This window comes from Coregonus clupeaformis, chromosome 19 (genome assembly GCF_020615455.1).
Source record: "Coregonus clupeaformis isolate EN_2021a chromosome 19, ASM2061545v1, whole genome shotgun sequence".
NCBI classification, from domain to species: domain Eukaryota; kingdom Metazoa; phylum Chordata; class Actinopteri; order Salmoniformes; family Salmonidae; genus Coregonus; species Coregonus clupeaformis.
This window is the reverse complement of record NC_059210.1, coordinates 29,301,793-29,322,770: the sequence shown is the minus strand read 5'-3', so window position 1 is coordinate 29,322,770 and position 20,978 is coordinate 29,301,793. Positions and strand designations below refer to the sequence as shown.

Here is a 20,978-nt window from a genome sequence, read left to right as displayed (position 1 = left end):
AGGCACCTAGACATTTGCCCAGGGGAAAATTACATCCCCTGCCCGTTCCACAACGACCATGGTCCCACCTCTCGGTGGATTTTGTGACCGACCTACCCCCCACCCAGGCGAATACCACCATTTTGGTCGTTGTGGATCGGTTTTCCAAGGCCTGTCGTCTCCTCCCAATGCCGGGTCTTCCTACTGCCCTACAGACCGCTGAGGCCCTATTTACCCACGTGTTCCGGCACTATGGGGTCCCCGAGGATATTGTGTCTGACCGAGGTCCCCAGTTCACCTCCAGAGTCTGGGGGCGTTCATGGAACGCTTGGGGGTCTCGGTGAGCCTTACCTTGGGGTACCACCCAGAAAGCAATGGGCAGGTTGAACGAGTCAACCAGGATGTGGGTAGGTTTCTGAGGTCCTATTGCCAGGACCGGCCGGAGGAGTGGTCTAGGTATATCCCCTGGGCAGAGATGGCCCAGAACTCTCTCCGCCACTCCTCCACCAATTTAACACCTTTCCAGTGTGTTTTAGGTTATCAGCCGGTCCTGGCACCATGGCACGAGAGCCAGATCGAGGCCCCTGCGGTGGATGAGTGGATTCGGCGCTCGGAGGAGACGTGGGACGCTGCCCATGTCCATCTGCAGCGGGCCATCCGTCAACAAAAGGCGGCGCCGATCGCCACCGCAGTGAGGGACCGGTATACGCACCGGGAGATCGAGTCTGGCTCTCGACTCGAAACCTGCCCCTCCGCCTGCCCTGCCGGAAGCTGGGTCGGCGGTTTGTGGGGCCCTTTAAAGTCCTGAGAAGATTGAACGAGGTGTGTTACAGGTTACAATTGCCTATTGAGTACAATAATATTAACCCCTCGTTCCATGTGTCTCTTCTCAGCTGGCCCACTCCAAGAACATGAGATAGGAGAGACCCCTCCGCCCCCTTTGGACATCGAGGGGGCCCCGGCATACAGAGTCCGGACCATCTTGGACTCGAGGCGCCGGATGGGTGGTCTCCAGTATCTCGTGGAGTGGGAGGGGTACGGTCCGGAGGAACGGTGCTGGGTGCCTAGGAGGGACATCCTAGATCCATCCCTCCTGACGGAGTTCCACCGTGGGCATCCCACGCGCCCGGGTCCGCGTCCTCCTGGCCGTCCCCGAGGCCGGGGTCGGCGCACGGCTGGAGCCGCGCGTCAAGGGGGGGGTACTGTCACGGATTCTGCCGAGGCTGCTCCTCCTCCTAGTTCGGGCAGGCTTCGGCGTTCGTCGTCCCCGGAGTACTAGCTGCCACCGTTGAATGTTTCTATGTGTGATTGCTTTTGTCTGTCTGTCACACCTGTGTCCGTTAGTGTCTGATTACGTGTTCTATAAGTTGCCTGTGTTGTATTGGTTAGGTTGTGTGTTGTTTTTCGCCTGTCCGTAGTGCTGCGTGTTTTTGTATTCTGTTTCTTTGTTATTTGTTATACGCATGGTTTGCGTATTGCTCGCCTCTCTTTGTTTTGTGGCCGTTTACTGTATCCTTGCCTGGTGGTTTTTCTCAGTAAACGTTGTTGGACTAAGCTTCGGTGTCCTGCGCCTGACTTCCACACATCATACACCTCAGCCATGACAAGTAAAGTGACACATACCTGCACATAATCATGGCGCAGATCCTTGACCCTGACACTGTTCCTCTCAAATGGCACCCTGTACAGCTGCTTCATTCTGAAGTTATGTTTCTGTAGGATGCGACTTAGTGTAGAAATGCTGACCCTGTTGATATTGTTGAATTCATTTCCATTTGCAATTATGCGTTGTTGCAACTCACGAAGTCGGATTACATTATTTTCTCGCACCATTTCAATGATGGCAAGCTCTTGTTGTTGAGTGAAGAGCCGTTCCCTTCCACCTTGAGGAGGTCGTCCAACCATTCTGTAGAAAATGCCACCACAAGATGTCATTGGTTAGGTTATTTTTCACATACTGTACTTTCAAACTGTACACAGTACTGCAACATCACAATGGTATTCCTTTACATATACAGTACTTCACAGCACTACCCATTTTTGTATAGTATAGTTAGTACAGTAATACTGTAATATGATACAGAATCATGTGACACATACAGTAGGTACAGTCTGGAGTAGAAACTTGAAGATATACCTGTTCTCCAGTCGGAATGTCCTTATTATCGATGCTACTGTGTAATGACTGAGGTTAGGGTGGACTCTTTGCCCAGCCTCCCTCATGGACAGGCCATGATTTATCACATGGTCCACCAGAGTAGCCCTGATGTCATCTGATATACGCCTCCGCACTGGTCCTCGTCCTCTTCCACGTCCTCTTCCACATCCGACTCCTCTCTCTCTTTGTCCTCCTCTTACTCTGACTCTCATTGCCTCCATGCTTGCAAAGTTCTAAAAATGGCTTACCTGAGGCCTATTTATAGTGCTAAGGCTCAGACTGATTGGTGTTCTGTTTTCTGTGCAAATGTTTTCAGGTGTGTATGTAAGTGCATACAATTGCCAGATGAGTTTTGCATTTTGAACAGAGTGTTTTCCCAATGATAACAGGTGATTTCGTTTTTGAACAAAGTGTCTAATGTAAGAAAACGTGTGTAGTGTTTCGCAATAAGTGTGTTACAGAATCGCAAAAAGTGCAAAGTTGACATTGTGTTTAAGCTATGGTTACACTGTGTTTAAGGTATGCTACAAGAAGTTTAGGTATTGAGGCTTTGGTCTAAGCATTCGGGTTTTTGTGTGTAAGCAATGGGCAAAAACTGTAAGAGGCATTAGAAGAAGACAAAAAGGATCCATCAAATGCATTTGGTGTGTCATCATAGTGGTCTCTGACTTGTGGTCAGACTCGCTCAGTTGGAACAAACTCAAACTTGCGCCTTTTTTCAATGCTGAATTGAATGTAATTGAGAAAACAGAAAGGTGTCATAATTATGGCTGTGTCGGTCATGAAAGTTTGTCAGCTGGTTATTGTCATGCAAAAGATGGTAACTGATCATTAATTAACATAAACACATTTAGCATCTCCAGGCCTCCACACATACAGGCCGCATATAAACTGCTAATGTGCACCTTTGGAACATCAAAGTCTAATAAATCAATTGAATACACACTGTCACAATAAATCCATGATTTATTTTATGCACGTCTAAAGAAATATTATGATATGAAGAAACTTTATTTCAGAAGAACAGAATATGAGTTGGCCTACTGTATGTTATCTGGCTATGCGCAACACCATAGGCTGTAGGCTTGTTTATTTAGCAGACAAGATATGCTTTAAGTCCTGTGCCATTATTTTATATTATATCCGGGACTATGAGCAGTCCCTGAAGAACCAGGCTGAGAACCTGGCCCAGGAGAAACAAGTCCAGCTCCACAATGACTATGCAGAGAAGGAGAGAAAGCTCCAGGAGAGCCAGGACTCCATGTCCTCTAAGCTGGTTGAGGCTGACCACAAGACCCAGGCCCTACAGACAGCTCTTGAAACAACTCAGACAGAGCTCTTCGATCTGAAGACCAAGTATGACGAGGACTGCACAGCCAAGGCCGATGAGATTGAAATGGTGATGACAGATCTGGAGAGAGCAAATCAGAGGGCGGAGGCAGCACAGAGGGAGGCGGACACTCTGAGGGAGCAGCTGACCTCTTCTAACCAATCCCTGCAGGTGACTACCCAGATCCAGACCACCCAGACATGGACCAGGCAGTGGAGGTGGTGTCCCGCTCCAGTCTGGAGGCAGAGCTGGGGGCCAAGGACAGAGACATGGTTCAGCTGGTGGAAGATGTCCAGAGACTGCAGGCCAGCCTTTCTAAACTCAGAGAGAGCTCCACCACACAGATCAGACACAGCTTCAACTACAGTTGAGCACCAAGACTGCCACCTTCAAGCAACTGGAGCAAAAGCTGCAGGAACAGGCTGACTATGAGGAGGTGAAGAAAGAGCTCAGCATCCTCAAGTCTATGGAGTTTGGCCCATCGGACAGCTCAGTGCAGGCGATGTCTAAACCCCTGGAATTGTTGTTGTTGGAGAAGAACCGTAGTCTGCAGTCTGAGAGTTTCTCTCTGCGCATCGCAAACACTGAGCTGAGCGGACGCTATGCAGACCTGCAGCTGGAGTTCTCGTCTGCGGTCCGGACCAACGCCGAGCAGAAGGAGCTCATCCTCAAACTGGAACACGACCTGAGCACCATCCAGACCATGTCCTCCCTGTCACGCCCTGATGCTGAGGGGGCTGACCTGGCTAGCATGATTGACACCATCCCTGAGCCAATCAAAGAGGCCACTGCCATGTTCGCAGGCCTAGGCGTGGCCCCCCAGGGGGAGCTGCCTCAAGGCCAGATGGACTCTCTCCCCTCCATCATCTCCAGCCAGAGAGAGAGAGGTTCCGCTCCCGCAACCAGGAGCTGGAAGCTGAGAGTCGTTCCATGCAGGTGACCATGCAGGCCCTGCAGAGTGAGCTGTACAGCCTGCGTGCAGACAACATCAAACTCTACGAGAAGATCAAGTTCCTCCAGAGCTACCCTGGCAGAGCTGGAGGCAGTGATGACACGGTTACAGTGCGTTACTCCTCTCAGACAACCTGTGATTGGCTAATGGGGCTTTCAAGACAACTGGGGACTAGGGGGGGGGGACTAGGGGGGGGACTAGGTCAAATCATGACATCAGTGATCTTCAGGTCAGAAAGTCAGGTATATCATGTATATTTGTTAAGGGATTAAATATTACAAGACAATTTCAGAGATGTTGGTTAAAGATAAAGTTATATCCTTGGCTCCATGTTGTTTTCTTAGTGGGGTGGCCAGGCAGGGACGTTGTTTCGAGTCAGATGAATATGGGTGATGTGGTTGTGTTGAGGGGTCTTTGGCTCCTAGATTGATGGATTTGGATAAATGACATAGTCTCCCGAGTGGCGCAGTGGTCTAAGGCACTGCATCATAGTGCTAGCTGTGCCACTAGAGATCCTGGTTTGAAACCAGGCTCTGTCATAGCCGGCCGCGACTGGGAGACCCATGGGGTGGTGCACAATTAGCCCAGGGTAGGGGAGGGAATGGCCGGCAGGGATGTAGCTCAGTTGGTAGAGCATGGCGTTTGCAACACCAGGATTGTGGGGCCAGTATGAAAATGTATGCACTAACTGTAAGTTCCTCTGGATAAGAGTGTCTGCTAAATGACTAAATATGATTTTATAGTAAGAAGAATATAACTATAGGCTATTGATGATTTGACAAAGTCACAAAAAAAGCTTGCCTCAGGCTGCAAACGCTATTCTCTCATCAAGTGATCATATTTTCACCCATCAGACTATTCTCAATTTAATCTTGTCTTTACTAATATGTACAATTAGTTTAGATTTCGAATGGTCCATTATCAAATGGGCAGGAACAGGGGCAAGAGAAAAAACACATTTCATCCGTATGCACTCGAATAGCGAATGGAGGCCACTCTCCCACCGGTTCATTTCACTCATGTCAGGTAGGCTACTCCGGTTATTTCTCTGCGTGACAGGTGATATTCTGCCCACACTCTGTAAGCCATGGGCTCTCCAAGCCTGTTCCTGCAGCTACCCAGTGCTTAATTTGGGAAACCAATTGAAATCTGTTCAGGAACATCAATAACGAAACATACAGTGCATTCGGAAAGTATTCAGACCCCTTCACTTTTTCTAAAATTGATTAAAACACATTTTCACCTCTTCAATCTACACACAATACCCCATAATGACAAAGCAAAAACAGATTTTTTGAAATGTTTGCAAATGTATACCTTATTTACATAAGTATTCAGACCCTTTGCTATGAGACTTGAAATTGAGCTTAGGTGCATCCTGTTTCCATTGATCAGCCTTGAGATGTTTCTACAACTTGATTGGACTCCACCAGTGGTCAATTCAATTGATTGGACATGATTTGGAAAGGCACACACCTGTCTATATAAGCTCCCACAGTTGACAGTGCATGTCAGAGCAAAAACCAAGCCATGAGGTTGAAGGAATTGTCCGTGGAGATCCGAGACAGGATTGTGTCAAGGCACAGATCTGGGGAAGGGTACCAAAAAATGTCTGCAGCATTGAAGGCATTGCCTCCATCATTCTTAAATGGAAGAAGTTTGGAAACCACAAGACTCCGCCTGGGAGGTGACCAAGAACCCAATGGTCACACTGACAGAGCTCCAGAGTTCCTCTGTGGAGATGGGAGAACCTTCCAGAATGGAAGAGTGGCCGAACGGAAGCCACTCCTCAGTAAAAGGCACATGACAGCCCGCTTGGAGTTTGCCAAAAGGCACCTAAAGGACTCTCAGACCATGAGAAACAAGATTCTCTGGTCTGATAAAACCAAGATTGAACTCTTTGGCCTGAATGCCAAGCGTCACATCTGGAGGAAACGGTGAAGCATGGTGGTGGCAGCATCATGCTGTGGGGATGTTTTTCAGCGGCAGGGACTGGGAGGCTAGTCAGGATCGAGGGAAAGATAAATGGATTAAAGTACAGAGAGACCTGCTCCAGAGCGCTCAGGACCTCAGACTGGGGCGAAGGTTCACCTTCCAGCAGGACAACTACCCAAGCACACAGCCAAGACAACGCAGGAGTGGCTTCGGGACAAGTCTCTGAATGTCCTTGAGTGGCCCAGCCAGAGCCCGGACTTGAACCCGATCTAACATCTCTGGAGAGACCTGAAAATAGCTGTGCATCGACGTTCCCCATCGAACATGACAGAGCTTCAGAGGATCTGTAGAGAAGAATGGTGTGCCAAGCTTGTAGTGTCATACCCAAGAAGACTTGAGGCTGTAATCGCTGCCAAAGGGTCTGAATACTTATGTAAATGTGATATTTATGGGGTATTGTCTGTAAACTGAAGAGGGGAAAAAACTGTTTAATCCATTTTAGAATAAGGCTGTAACGTAAAAAAGTAAAGGGGTCTGAGGCGGTGGATCATCTGGACCAACTATTGAGGAAGTTGCCTAAACCATTCCAACGTTTCTGCAACTACCTCTCCCTAACAAGCAACGTTTGAAATGTTCTACCCTCTTGTGGCTTTGAGTCAGTGACTCTTATCACAGAGTGATATGCAAATGGCTGTTTCAAATTAATCATCACCTTAGAAAGCACTGTCCATTTAATTGTTTTAGGCTTTGAAACAACATCCACAACGACCATGTTTTCCACTCAGTTTCAACCTGTTGTTGAACTTCTTTCTTCAAACTGATCAATCAGAGTGAGGTGAGTTTTTAAAAGCACATACGGTTTTATTTTTTATTTAATTTGCATTGATGTCAGAGTGGTTAGAGGGACAATAGAGCCCTGAGTACCAGGCAGTTACCAGGCCATGATGATCATTAGCAAGTTGGGTACTACTAACACATTTCCAGAGTGCATAAAAGGAGATTACCATAACTCAACGGTCACATAGAATTTTACTGCGGTCATGACTCTTGACTGCCGGTGTGGTGGTAATATGGTCACTGCAACAACCCTAGTCATAATGCATTTTTCTGAAAAAACATCCTTTCTGAATTCAAAAGTAATCCAAGAAGTAATCACCTAGTCTTTCAAAATGATATGTAATCTGAATACAATATTTTGCTTGTAATGTAAATATTTACAGTTTTAAAAAAATGGTAATCAGATTAAATGTAATCAGTTACTCCCTGACCCTGACAATGGGTCATAAATATCTTCAAAACTATCAGGCACCCACTCTGGACATTTGACATATTTGAAGAGTATGTCTAAAAATAAGCTAAATAAAAAAAGGGTACTTTTGAGATATTCATAATAGTATTTTTTATGTTGAATACATTAATTCAATGTTTTTTATTTCAGAATCTAGACATACTCCATATTTTATAGCACGCTATAAGAGGTACAATAACACCAAGTCTGTATCAGGCGGCAGGTTGCTTAGTGGTTAAGAGTGTTGTGCCAGTAACCGAAAGGTCGCTGGTTCTAATCCCTGAGACGACTAGGTGAAAAAATCTGTCGATGTGCCCTTGAGAAAGGCACTTAACCCTAATTGCTCCTGTAAGTCGCTCTGGATAACAGCGTCTGCTAAATGACTGTAATGTATCATGTGCGGTTCACGGATCATAGGGGTCTTACAAGAAGCATGCATTGGTCTAAAAAGGGCCTAAAATTGCCACTTTCCCAAAAAATTGTTTGTGATACAAATGTAAAAAGCATACAGATATAGGATCTTAATTTCACCTATATTGGGTCAAATCAGGTAGCTTAGTGGTTAAGAGCGTAGTACCAGCAACCGAAAGGTTGCTGGTTCTAATCCCCGAGCCGACTAGGTGAAAAATCTGTCCATGTGCCCTTGAGCAAGGCACTTAACCCTAATTGCTGTAAGTCACTCTGGATAAGAGTGTCTGCTAAATGACTAAAATGTAAAATATTGCCACAACAAAATAATCCTGCAGCAACAGGATTTTAACCTATAGTCCATACTGTTGCTTGATCTGTGGCAACAAAAGAGTGATCAAATTAAGATCCTACATCTTCCTCCTTTGAAGTTTGTATGTGAGCATTTCCAGAGCAAGGAGAGAGAGAGAGAGATCCAACAGATGAAATTGTCAAGGAACATAACACAAATCAGGCAGCAAAAGATAACTGCAGTTACCCAAGCATCTCAAATTGGATTTTGTCTCACCATCATTTTATGATAAAGAATACAATTATGAGAATACAATAATATCTTTGTGAAAAATCTGTCATTCCTTTCCTACTGTTGAATTAGTTGTTCTCTCATTGAAAAAAAGTTCAGTGCAAATATATATATTGACTGGACCCACTAAGAGGAACTTTTAATGAAGCTATAGTTTCTGCCTTTATCCTTCTATCACATCAATCATTAATAATAGACCTGAAACAATTCTACCATCATCTGTGTTTTGATTTAAATGCACGGTGTGGATGGCTCTCCTTTCATCTCTCTTTCTGTAGTCCACCCTCTCTCCACCCTGGTCTCCATCCTGCTCTTGAGATATGTTGAATTCTCAATTCAATCAAATGCATTCATAAAGCCCTTTATACGTCAGCAGATTCACAAAGTGCTTATACAGAAACCCAGCCTAAAACCTCAAAGAGCAAGCAATACAGATGTAGAAGCACAGTGGCTAGGAAAAACTCCCTAGAAAGGCAGGACCCTAGGAAGAAACCTAGAGAGGAACCAGGCTCTGAGGAGGTGGCTAGTCCTCTTCTGGCTGTGCCCGGTGGAGATTATAAAAGTACATGGTCATTAAGGCCAGATCGTTCTTCAAGATGTTCAAACGTTCATAGATGACCAGCAGGGTCAAATAATAATCACAGTGGTTAAAGAGGGTGCGACAGGTCAGCACCTCAGGAGTAAATGTCAGTTGGCTTTTCATAGCCGAGCATTCAGAGGTCGAGACAGCAGGTGTGGTAGAGAGAGAGAGGGGGGGGAAGAGATGGAGAGGGAGGGTCGAAACAGCAGGTTCGGGACAAGGTAGCACATCCAGTGAACAGGTCAGGGTTCCACAGGCAGAAAAGCAGATCCTAGGGCTCAGGTCCTCCAGGAGGGAAGAGAGAGAGCGAGACATGGGAAAATTAGAGGCGCATACTTAAGCTCACACAGGACACCAGACAAGACAGGATAATTACACCAGATAGGACAGACTGACCCTAGACCCCTAGCACATAGACTATTGCAGTGTAGATTCTGGAGACTGAGACAGGGAGGGTCGGGGGACACTGTAGCCCTGTCTGAAAATACCCCCGGACAGGGACAACCTGGCAGGATATAACCCCACCCACTTTGCTGGTGTCTGCATGGAAAACTCTGATAATTCATAATTATAACAATGTTAAATACATACTCCTTAACTAATGTAGTGCTCTTGCCAAGCTGATATCAAACTCTCTTACTCTTTGTTTTCTCTTTGGCTCCATGACTCAATTACACACAAATAAACATTTTTCTTCAGGTAAGTAATTGTGTCTGAATTGTCTCAGCTTCAGCAATGACTTCCACATTATGTTGTTGTGAACCTCTATCAGCTTTGTGGTCAGTAACAATTAGGTGGGTCATGTAATAAAATATAATTTCCAAAAAAAGAAAGGGAGATGAGAAGGCAGAGGGAGGAAAACTAGACTTGGCACTAAAAAGTCATTACAGATTTACTTCAAATGTTTCCTTGTTAGGGCCAGATTAAATTGCATATTGCTCCTGACTTCCAAGCAAATTTAGTTTAGATTGCAACACCTGAACACCTGCAAATACAAAACTCACAAAAACGACACTAACACAATCACATTCAATGAAATTATATCCTAAATATCAATCTATTGTTTATGAAGATTGGTTGTATCGTGTCACCACCATTATTTACATTATGGTATGCCTAGAGCTTCATTTTATATGTGATATCTAATTGTTTACCAACATCTGTAATGTTTTCTAGGGGCTGTGTACCTGCAGATGTCTCTAAAGAGGAACACAGGTTGACATTGTCCTGACATTTACTCAAGCATCTTTGTTGTCATGTCCATGTCCATTATTAAAAGTAAGTGCCCACAATATAAAATGGACAGTTTTGTACACTACATCTTCAATGACAAGTAAAACATATTCTCATGATGTCACAAATCTGATAAATGTCTTAAAGTTCAGAGTAAAGTATTTCCAATGAGATGTTTGCAGTGTATGCACTGAGCTCATGTTGCTATGCCACCCTCCCAACATGAGTACAGGGAGTATCTGAGCAAGAAAGCAAAGCAGATGCTACATGATCCCTTAGAAAACAGCAGAGGAAGAAGGAACGCTCCCACGGTTTGATTATAACAGCCACAGGGGACCACGGAGAGCAGACTTAATTAAAACTCATCTAGATGGAAAATGCAGGGGGAAAATGCCATTTGTTAAGGTGCTGTGGACTTAGGATATATATAATCAAGGTGTGGGGGAACTTGAGAGGGGCTCACTAACCAACTGACTAATGTAAATTGAAAAATGATCACAATTAGTGTGCTGCGGCCACTTGGGTCATGGCCAGACACAAACACCATTAGGTTTCAGAAAAAAAAAATCTCTCTGGTAAATTAAAGCCCAGTGATCAAAGTAAACAGATTAGAATATTCGCATGGCAACAGAACCGACCATGAGCTATTAGGCTCTCCCACCACCAGAATGAAAAGGTGTTGGGACACAGAGCATGCCTAGCTGCCTCTGAATTGGGCCCATTTCCCCTGGCACCTCATACATTCATTCTCCCTTTAATCCTGTGCTGTGCCTGGGCAGCTAAATGACAGCACGCTTCTGCAATGGGCCCATCTCAAATCCCCATTAAAAATAATGAGCCATCCATTTCCACCGCCTGTTACTTGAAAACAATTCACATCACACAAGGCTTCGCACTGAGAAACAAGCGGAAGGCAACAATTGCAGAAAGTAAATGTATTTAATGACCTCTTGTTATCCTTGGTTGGGCTACTCCTCTCCAGGGATAAACATATCTGAGACTCACGGAGTGTGTTGAGGAGGGTAGCTAACTGCTGAGACATAAGACGTGCTCTTACAGAATACCTGCGTCTAGGGAGGAAGTGGAAATAGTTGTAACATTTACTTCCTTTGTATAGCCACCCCTCTGGAAAGTTATAGTGCTTGAGATGTCATAATGCTTGAGATTATTAATTTATGTCTCAGATTATGAGTAATAATCCAGCTAAGGAAAACATGTTGTTTTTTCCTCACTAAGTACGCCGTTTCAGGGACTGAAGAACAAATTGAGGACAAGGCTCAGTAAAATGAAATTCTTCACATTGAATGTTTATTTGTTTGTATAAGAATTCTGTTTGTGCCACTGCCTTCACATCTCCCTCCGTCCTTGTCATTATAATAATAATAATATGCCATTTAGCAGACGCTTTTATCCAAAGCGACTTACAGTCATGCGTGCATACATTTTTGTGTATGGGTGGTCCCGGGGATCGAACCCACTACCTTGGCGTTACAAGCGTCGTGCTCTACCAGCTGAGCTACAGAGGATTATAACATTTGAATGCGCTAGTGGTTGCACAGCAGAGTCACATCATGGCTGAGAATTTGTCTACTAATCGCCTGCTAGTTCTGAGGGAGAGAGTGAATTTTTCTGTCGAAATGAACAACGTCATGGATGTTTTCTCCCATGACAAAGGAATTGCAGATGTAATTGAAGTCCCTGGTAGTGTTTGATGTGTTGCCAGAGGGACCAGCCAATCACACTAAGTCTATGAATAACTAACATCACTTCCCTCATTTTCTCTGAGGTCAGTCACGAACATTTAATTCAATCACTTCTCTAACCTTTCCTCACACAATGGTATGTGCCAAGAGGGAATGAAACAGAGTTATCACACAGGTACAGTGAGGGAAAAAGGTATTTGATCCCCTGCTGATTTTGTACATTTGCCCACTGACAAATAAATGATCAGTCTATAATTTTAATGGTAGGTTTATTTGAACAGTGAGAGACAGAATAACAACAACAAAATCCAGAAAAACGCATGTAAAAAACGTTAGAAATTGATTTGCATTTTAATGAGGGAAATAAATATTTGACCCCTCTGCAAAACATGACTTAGTACTTGGTGGCAAAACCTTTGTTGGCAATCACAGAGGTCAGACGTTTCGTGTCCTGAGTGGCGCAGTGGTCTAAATTTTTTATAAATTGATTTGCATTTTAATGAGGGAAATAAGTATTTGACCCCCTCTCAATCAGAAAGATTTCTGGATCCCAGGTGTCTTTTATACAGGTAACGAGCTGAGATTAGGAGCACACTCTTAAAGGGAGCGCTCCTAATCTCAGCTTGTTACCTGTATAAAAGACACCTGTCCACAGAATAAATCAATCAATCAGATTCCAAACTCTCCACCATGGCCAAGACCAAAGAGCTCTCCAAGGATGTCAGGGACAAGATTGTAGACCTACACAAGGCTGGAATGGGCTACAAGACTATCGCCAAGCAGCTTGGTGAGAAGGTGAAAACAGTTGGTGCGATTATTCGCAAATGGAAGAAACACAAAATAACTGTCAATCTCCCTCAGCCTGGGGCTCCATGCAAGATCTCACCTCGTGGAGTTGCAATGATCATGAGAACAGTGAGGAATCAGCCCAGAACTACACGGGAGGATCTTGTCAAGGATCTCAAGGCAGCTGGGACCATAGTTACCAAGAAAACAATTGGTAACACACTACGCCGTGAAGGACTGAAATCCTGCAGCGCCCGCAAGGTCCCCCTGCTCAAGAAAGCACATATACAGGCCCGTCTGAAGTTTGCCAATGAACATCTGAATGATTCAGAGGAGAACTGGGTGAAAGTGTTGTGGTCAGATGAGACCAAAATCGAGCTCTTTGGCATCAAATCAACTCGCTGTGTTTGGAGGAGGAGGAATGATGCCTATCACCCCAAGAACACCATCCCCACCGTCAAACATGGAGGTGGAAACATTATGCTTTGAGGGTGTTTTTCTGCTAAGGGGAAAGGACAACTTCACCGCATCAAAGGGACGATGGACGGGGCCATGTACTGTCAAATCTTGGGTGAGAACCTCCTTCCCTCAGCCAGGGCATTGAAAATGGGTCGTGGATGGTATTCCAGCATGACAATGACCCAAAACACACGGCCAAGGCAACAAAGGAGTGGCTGAAGAAGAAGCACATTAAGGTCCTGGAGTGGCCTAGCCAGTCTCCAGACCTTAATCCCATAGAAAATCTGTGGAGGGAGATGAAGGTTCGAGTTGCCAAACGTCAACCTCGAAACCTTAATGACTTGGAGAAGATCTGCAAAGAGGAGTGGGACAAAATCCCTCCTGAGATGTGTGCAAACCTGGTGGCCAACTACAAGAAACGTCTGACCTCTGTGATTGCCAACAAGGGTTTTGCCACCAAGTACTAAGTCATGTTTTGCAGAGGGGTCAAATACTTATTTCCCTCATGAAAATGCAAATCAATTTATAACATTTTTGACATAAGTTTGTTGGATTTTTGTTGTTGTTATTCTGTCTCTCACTGTTCAAATAAACCTACCATTAAACTTATAGACTGATCATGTCTTTGTCAGTGGGCAAACGTACAAAATCAGCAGGGGATCAAATACTTTTTTCCCTCACTGTATGCAGCATGAGGGAATGCAGAACAATTTACATGGCAGCACTGACAACCTGACGGAGAGTGTGAGAATGGAACCTGCGCATGTGAGAAGAATAAAAAAAGCACAGAAAACCACACTGTAAGAGTGACTTGGAGATGCCTTAAATTGATGGCGACATTTCTGAGAAAAGGTTGATGTTATTAGCTCCCTCAGAATTACTTCCTCTCTCTCCGACTATGAATATCGGCTTCTAGCTTCGAGAACAACTCCAATATGTTACCTTATCTCAACCTTGGTGATTGAAATATGACATATCATATTGTGGAAGTGGAGTTGCCAAATCCAATGTTGTTCCTGATATTTTGTTATTTTTTTGAACCTTTATTTAACTAGGCAAGTCAGTTAAGAACAAATTCTTATTTAGAATGACGGCCTACACCGGACGACGCTGGGCCAATTATGCGCCACCCTATGGGACTCCCAATCACAGCCGGTTGTAATACAGCCTGGAATCGAACCAGGGGGTCTGTAGTGACGCCTCAAGCACTGAGATGCAGTGCCTTAGACCACTGCGCCACTCGGGAGTTCAATATGAGACACATACAACATAATTTCACTTTCACGTTTTGAGTCCTGTGCCAGCAATTAGGCAGCAGTAAAGTGGTTCTGTGTTGTGTGTGTCTCTGGATGGGGAGCCACTGCCAGGCATTCAGGCAATCAGGCATAGAGCTTTAAGCTGTGTCAAGAGCAGAGCAGTCAGCACTGAGCGTCTATAGGCTTGCACAGTCACGTCCAGTCTTACACTCTCAGCAGCACTGCACAGTAGTGCCAAAAAGTAAGTGGACAGCCCTTCAAATTTGTGGTTCGGCAATTTCAACCACACCCGTTGCTGACAGGTGTATGAAATCGAGCACACAGCCATTCAATCTCCATAGACGAACACTGGTAGTAGAATGGCCCATACTGAAGAACTCAGTGACTTTTAGCGTGGCACAGTCATAGGATGCCACCTTTCCAACAAGTCAGTTCGTCAAATGTCTGCCCTGTTAGAGCTGTCCCGGTCAACTGTAAGTGCTGTTATTGTGAAGTGGAAATGTGTAGGAGCAACAATGGCTCAGCCGCAAAGTGGTAGGCCACACTAGCTCACAGAACAGGGCCACCGAGGGCTGAAGCGTGCAGTGCTTAAAAATCGTCTGTCCTCGGTTACAACACTCATTACGAGTTCCAAACTGCCTCTGGAAGCAACGTCAGCACAATAACTGTTCGTCGGGAGCTTCGTGAAATGGGTTTCCATGGCCGAGCAGCCGCACACAAAATCACCATGCGCAATGCCAAGCATCGGCTGGAGTGGTGTAAAGCTTGCCGCCATTGGACTCTGGAGCAGTTCGGGTTCGGGCTAGGCCCCTTAGTTCCAGTGAAAGGAAATCTTAATGCTACAGCATACAATGACATTCTAGATGATTCTGTGCTTCCAAATTTGTGGCAACAGTTTGGGGAAGGCCCTTTCCTGTTTCAGCATGACAATGCCCCCATGCACAAAGCGAGGTCCATACAGAAATGGTTTGTCGAGATCGGTGTGGAAGAACTTGACTGGCCTGCACAGAGCCCTGACCTCAACCCCATCGAACATTTTTGGGATGAATTGGAACGCCAACTGCGAGCCAGGCCTAATCGCCCAACATCCGTGCCCAACCTCACTAATGCTCTTGTGGCTGAATGAAAGCAAGTCCCTGCAGCAATGTTCCAACATCTAGTGGAAAGCCTTCCCAAAAGAGTGGAGGCTGTTATTGCAGCAAAGGGGGGACCAACTCCATATTAATAACCATGATTTTGGAATGAGATGTTTGACGAGCAGGTGTCCACATACTTTTGGTGTAAATATATCTACATTTTATGGGGTTTCTGTCTGAAAGGTTGAGTCGCACATTTAAACATGTTACATAAAGGCATTACTGAGCAATATTTACCTGGAGCTAACCTTGCAGATAGCATTACTGGGTGATCTGAAAAGTCATAGTCAATCAATCAATAATATAATAATACTTTTAGCAAAAATGTTTATTTTTAATTCACAATCTGTAGAAGCAATGAGAATAGAAAGGTTCAGAACTTTTGTTAAACATCACAGTACGGTTGAAATATATATGGCAAATAGAAATCCTATATGGATGGTGTTAAGAGATAGATGGGAGGTATTGAATAGAGTTGAAGGATGGGACTAATAACAAATAACAACAAATAATAACAAAGATAGCTAATAATGTAAGCATACTGTGTCCATAATAAGTATATAGGTTGTATGTTGGGAGCTTTTGGGAAAGAGCACAGTTAGAAAGATATGGCATATAGAAGCAAACCGGATGGACATCATGAAAATGATCGGAGAGGTTGAGAGTAGAAGAAGTTCAGGAGCAAAATAAATAAATATATATATATATATATATATATATATATATATATATATATATATATAATAGAATTATTGTAAAATTAACTCTGTCCATAAGGTGTAGATAGTAAGTATAGACCGGAAGTAGAGGCCTGGGCATTGTTGTTCACTAATTTACTCCAAGTAGGGAAAGGATGGTGGGGTTGAAAAGTAATAAAGAAAAAAAAAGAAAAAAAAAGGCATTACTGAGTGAGTATACAGTTATGTTGCTGACAAACAACACAGTGGTTGTTGAGAACTTGGGATTTATGATATTCATGAATGTTATTCACACCAGCAGAGACTAATTTGTTTTTTCTCCATTATTGTATCAAATCTGAGAATACAATAATCTAACTCAGTTCAATAATGAAGTGTCCAGGAGAAAACAGTTCCATTTATTCAGAAACATATTGTAACTCTATTCTTTATTGTCCTCTACATGACTCACTGTATTGTGTTCCTCTGTCTCAGCCATTGTGGTGGCTAGGTGAGATTTAAACCCTATCACATGAGATATAATGTCTCATTCGTGGAGTATAATGGTAATTCAAACCTTGTTATCAGCATGCTACAGTATTGCAACTCCTGCATTCCAATTGTCTGTCAGCTGGCTGACTCAAACAGCCTTTATACACTGCAGTCCTAATAGGTGCTAAAATGGTGTAGCCTGGAGAGAAGAGAAATCCATTTGGTAAGAGTTTGTATAGAATTCTGGGAACAGCTGTGCTTGGACATAGCGAACACAAGGAATGAATAGAATGATCTTTAACGAAATTAGAACAATTCCCCTGACTTTTCAGAACCACTGCTGTTCTCATTCTCAACATGTATTGTCACGACTTCCGCCGAGGCTGCCCCCCCTCCTGGTTCGGGCAGGCTTCGGCGTTCGTAGCCACCGGAGGACTAGCTACTGCCGATCCCATTCTCATCACTCCACTTGTCATGTCTTGTCAATCACACACACCTGGTGCTCATTCCCCAAATTAGTATGTGTATAAGTGTTCCCTCTGTTCCCCTTGTCTTTGTGAGTGATTGTTTGTTGTGAGAGCGTGTAGCTCGGTTGAGCTACTATTCACTGTGTTTATGCCAAGGTGGATGTTTTCCCTTGTAATAGTTTCATTTGATGCTTGGGGCGTTTGATTTATGTAAACGGATAAACTCTGGACTTCGGTATTTTACCTCCTGTGCCAGACTCCTTCATTCACACCTCATCACATGTATGTACTGTACAGTATAGTGTCTGTATTCACACCCCAGGAGAATACAGGGTGAACATTTGAATCACAATGTTCAATTGCCCAAACAAAGAGGAAATGGCAACAAAATGAATATTTACTAGTGAAACGGGAAATGCCCAGCGATATTATGACACGTGCTGGGACATATACAGCCGCTTTAAGGACATGCGTCGAGGAGGATTTGAGCGCTCACAGTAAGCCTTTGTCTGTCTGCTCACTCCAGCGCGTCCTCAACAAGTGAATTAAACATACAAATCTCCACCCTGCAATTTGCCAGGATGAGCATGTAAACAGCATGGATGAGGAGGAATATTTGTCCGTGAACCAGGGTTGTGTGTGTACTTTGCTTAACGAAGCTTTGCGAGAGGAGTCGCTGGACTGGCTTTGAAACCTCTACACATATTAACCAGACAGGATGGCCTCCAGCTGGTCCAGTCACACTCTTCTACCTCTCTCTCACTCTCTCACTCTCTCTCTCTCACCCATCCTCCTCTACTCTCTCGCTCCCCTTCTCTCTCTCTCTGGACCATGGCTGTTTGATGCACTATATGAGATTGCTGGATGCAGGTTGATGTTTATTGTCATGAATCTTGCCCTGGAGGCAGAACTGAGCGATTTCCGCTAGATGAGCCAGCTGCAAAGTCCAAATTGGTCTCTTACAATGGGCAACTGGTCTTTAATATCCATTGGCTAGCCACCTCAGCTGATTTGAGTAGAGTATTCTAGTTGTATTCAAGTTCCATGATCACAGGTTTAATTGGGAGAAGAATATAGTGGAACCACATTGCATAGTCATAGGCCTCTCGGGCCTCCTAAAGTCCTCCTGTTCCCTCTGTCCCCTCTCAGGCCTCCTAAAGTCCTCTTCCTGTTCCCTTTGTATCCTCTCAGCCTGGCTTAAACCCTATTTAATATTCAGCCTGGAGATGCTGTTGGGTAATGGCATTTCAGATGTTTAGCAGTGAAAGTGTGCGTAATTGTGCTGTATGTCTCTGCTAGGGCTGACTATGCACAGGCCCGGCAGGTAATGAGTTTGGTGGCAGAGGACAGAAAATAACATGGAGGGGCACCCTGTCACTGAGTTCTAAGACAGAAAGAGAGAAAGAGAGAGGGGAGAAGGCTCGGGAGTGAAGGAAGGGAGAATATGTGTTTTACATTATGAGCATGGCCATTGGGATAGTGAAACATTAGCATGAAGACTGATAGTGAGTCGTTCTATGTCATTTCCGCAAGCCATGACACCCATCATCTTAGATTGTTCAGAAATTGTTTCTGTAGTTAGAAATATGTAAGATTGGCATTCCTGAAACATTATTTTGTTGAAATGTTATCTCTGAAAAATTAAGCTAATTGATTGCACCAAAACTGGCTATTTTCATTTATAGGATTCAGATAATATTCAATACATATAGTGCCCAACATCCGAATTGGACCAAACTTCTTCCTACTAATGAGTAAGACGTGAGGAATCCAAATAAATGGTCAAAAGCTACCCACGGACCTCCCAGACCCCATGCCTATCCCACCCCAACAACCAGTACACATTTACATTACACTTACGTCATTTAACTGTGCTTCCGCAGAGGTAGGGGGGCCAGCAGGCCAGAGGTGGATGAACGCAATGCCCTCGTTTTGGGTGTAGGGACTGATCAGAGCCTGAAGGTACGGAGGTGCCATTCCCCTCACAGCTCCGTAGGCAAGCACCATGGTCTTGTAGCAGAAGCAGGCTTCAACTGGAAGCCAGTGGAGTGTGCGGAGGAGCGGGGTGACGTGAGAGAACTTGGGAAGGTTGAACACCAGACGGGCTGCAGCGTTCTGGATGAGTTGTAGGGGTTTAATGGCACAGGCAGGGAGCCCAGCCAACAGCGAGTTGCAGTAATCCAGACGGGAGATGACAAGTGCCTGGATTAGGACCTGTGCCACTTCCTGTGTAAGGTAGGGTCGTACTCTGCGAATGTTGTAGAGCATGAACCTACAGGATCGGGTCACTGCTTTGATGTTAGCGGAGAATGACAGGGTGTTGTCCAGGGTCACGCCAAGGTTCTTTGCACTCTGGGAGGAGGACACAACGGAGTTGTCAACCGTGATGGCGAGATCATGGAGCGGGCAGTCCTTCCCCGGGAGGAAGAGCAGCTCCGTCTTGCCGAGGTTCAGCTTGAGATGGTGATCCGTCATCCACACTGATATGTCTGCCAGACATGCAGAGATGCGATTCGCCACCTGGTTATCAGAAGGGGGAAAGGAGAAGATTAATTGTGTGTCGTCTGCGTAGCAATGATAGGAGAGACCATGTGAGGATATGACAGAGCCAAGTGACTTGGTGTATAGATAGAATAGGAGAGGGCCTAGAACTGAGCGCTGGGGGACACCAGTGGTGAGAGCACATGGTGCAGAGACAGATTCTCGCCACGCCACCTGGTAGGAGCGACCTGTGAGGTAGGACGCAATCCAAGAGTGAGCCGCGCCAGAGATGCCCAACTCGGAGAGGGTGGAGAGGAGGATCTGATGGTTCACAGTATCAAAGGCAGCAGATAGGTCTAGAAGGATGAGAGCAGAGGAGAGAGAGTTAGCTTTAGCAGTGCAGAGAGCCTCCGTGACACAGAGAAGAGCAGTCTCAGTTGAATGACCAGTCTTGAAACCTGACTTGTTTGGATCAAGAAAGTCATTCTGAGAGAGATAGCAAGAGAGTTGGCTAAAGACGGCACGCTCAAGAGTTTTGGAGAGAAAAGAAAGAAGGGATACTGGTCTGTAGTTGTTGACATCGGAGGGATCGAGTGTAGGTTTTTTGAGAAGGGGTGCAACTCTCGCTCTCTTGAAGACAGAAGGGATATAACCAGTGGTCAAGGATGAGTTGATGAGCGAGGTGAGGTAAGGGAGAAGGTCTCCGGAAATGGTCTGGAGAAGAGAGGAGGGGATAGGGTCAAGCGGGCAGGTTGTCAGGCGGCCGGCCGTCACAAGTCGCAAGATTTCATCTGGAGAGAGAGGGGAGAAAGAATTCAAAGCATAGGGTAGGGCAGTGTGAGCAGGACCAGCTGTGTCATTTGACTTAATAAATGAGGATCGGATGTTGTCAACCTTCTTTTCAAAATGGTTGAAGAAGTCATCCACAGAGAGGGAGGAGGGGGGGAGGAGGAGGACTCAGCAGGGAGGAGAAGGTGGCAAAGAGCTTCCTAGGGTTAGAGGCAGAGGCTTGAAATTTAGAGTGGTAGAAAGTGGCTTTAGCAGCAGAAACAGAGGAAGAAAATGTAGAGAGGAG

The 20,978-nt window shown here is 45.0% G+C and overlaps 1 pseudogene; it reads left to right on the top strand.

Annotated features, from left to right (window-relative positions):
- The window catches only part of LOC121531516, a 49,304-nt pseudogene extending 30,681 nt beyond the window's left edge, over positions 1-18,623 (top strand).
- The last annotated feature ends 2,355 nt before the right edge of the window (positions 18,624-20,978 follow it).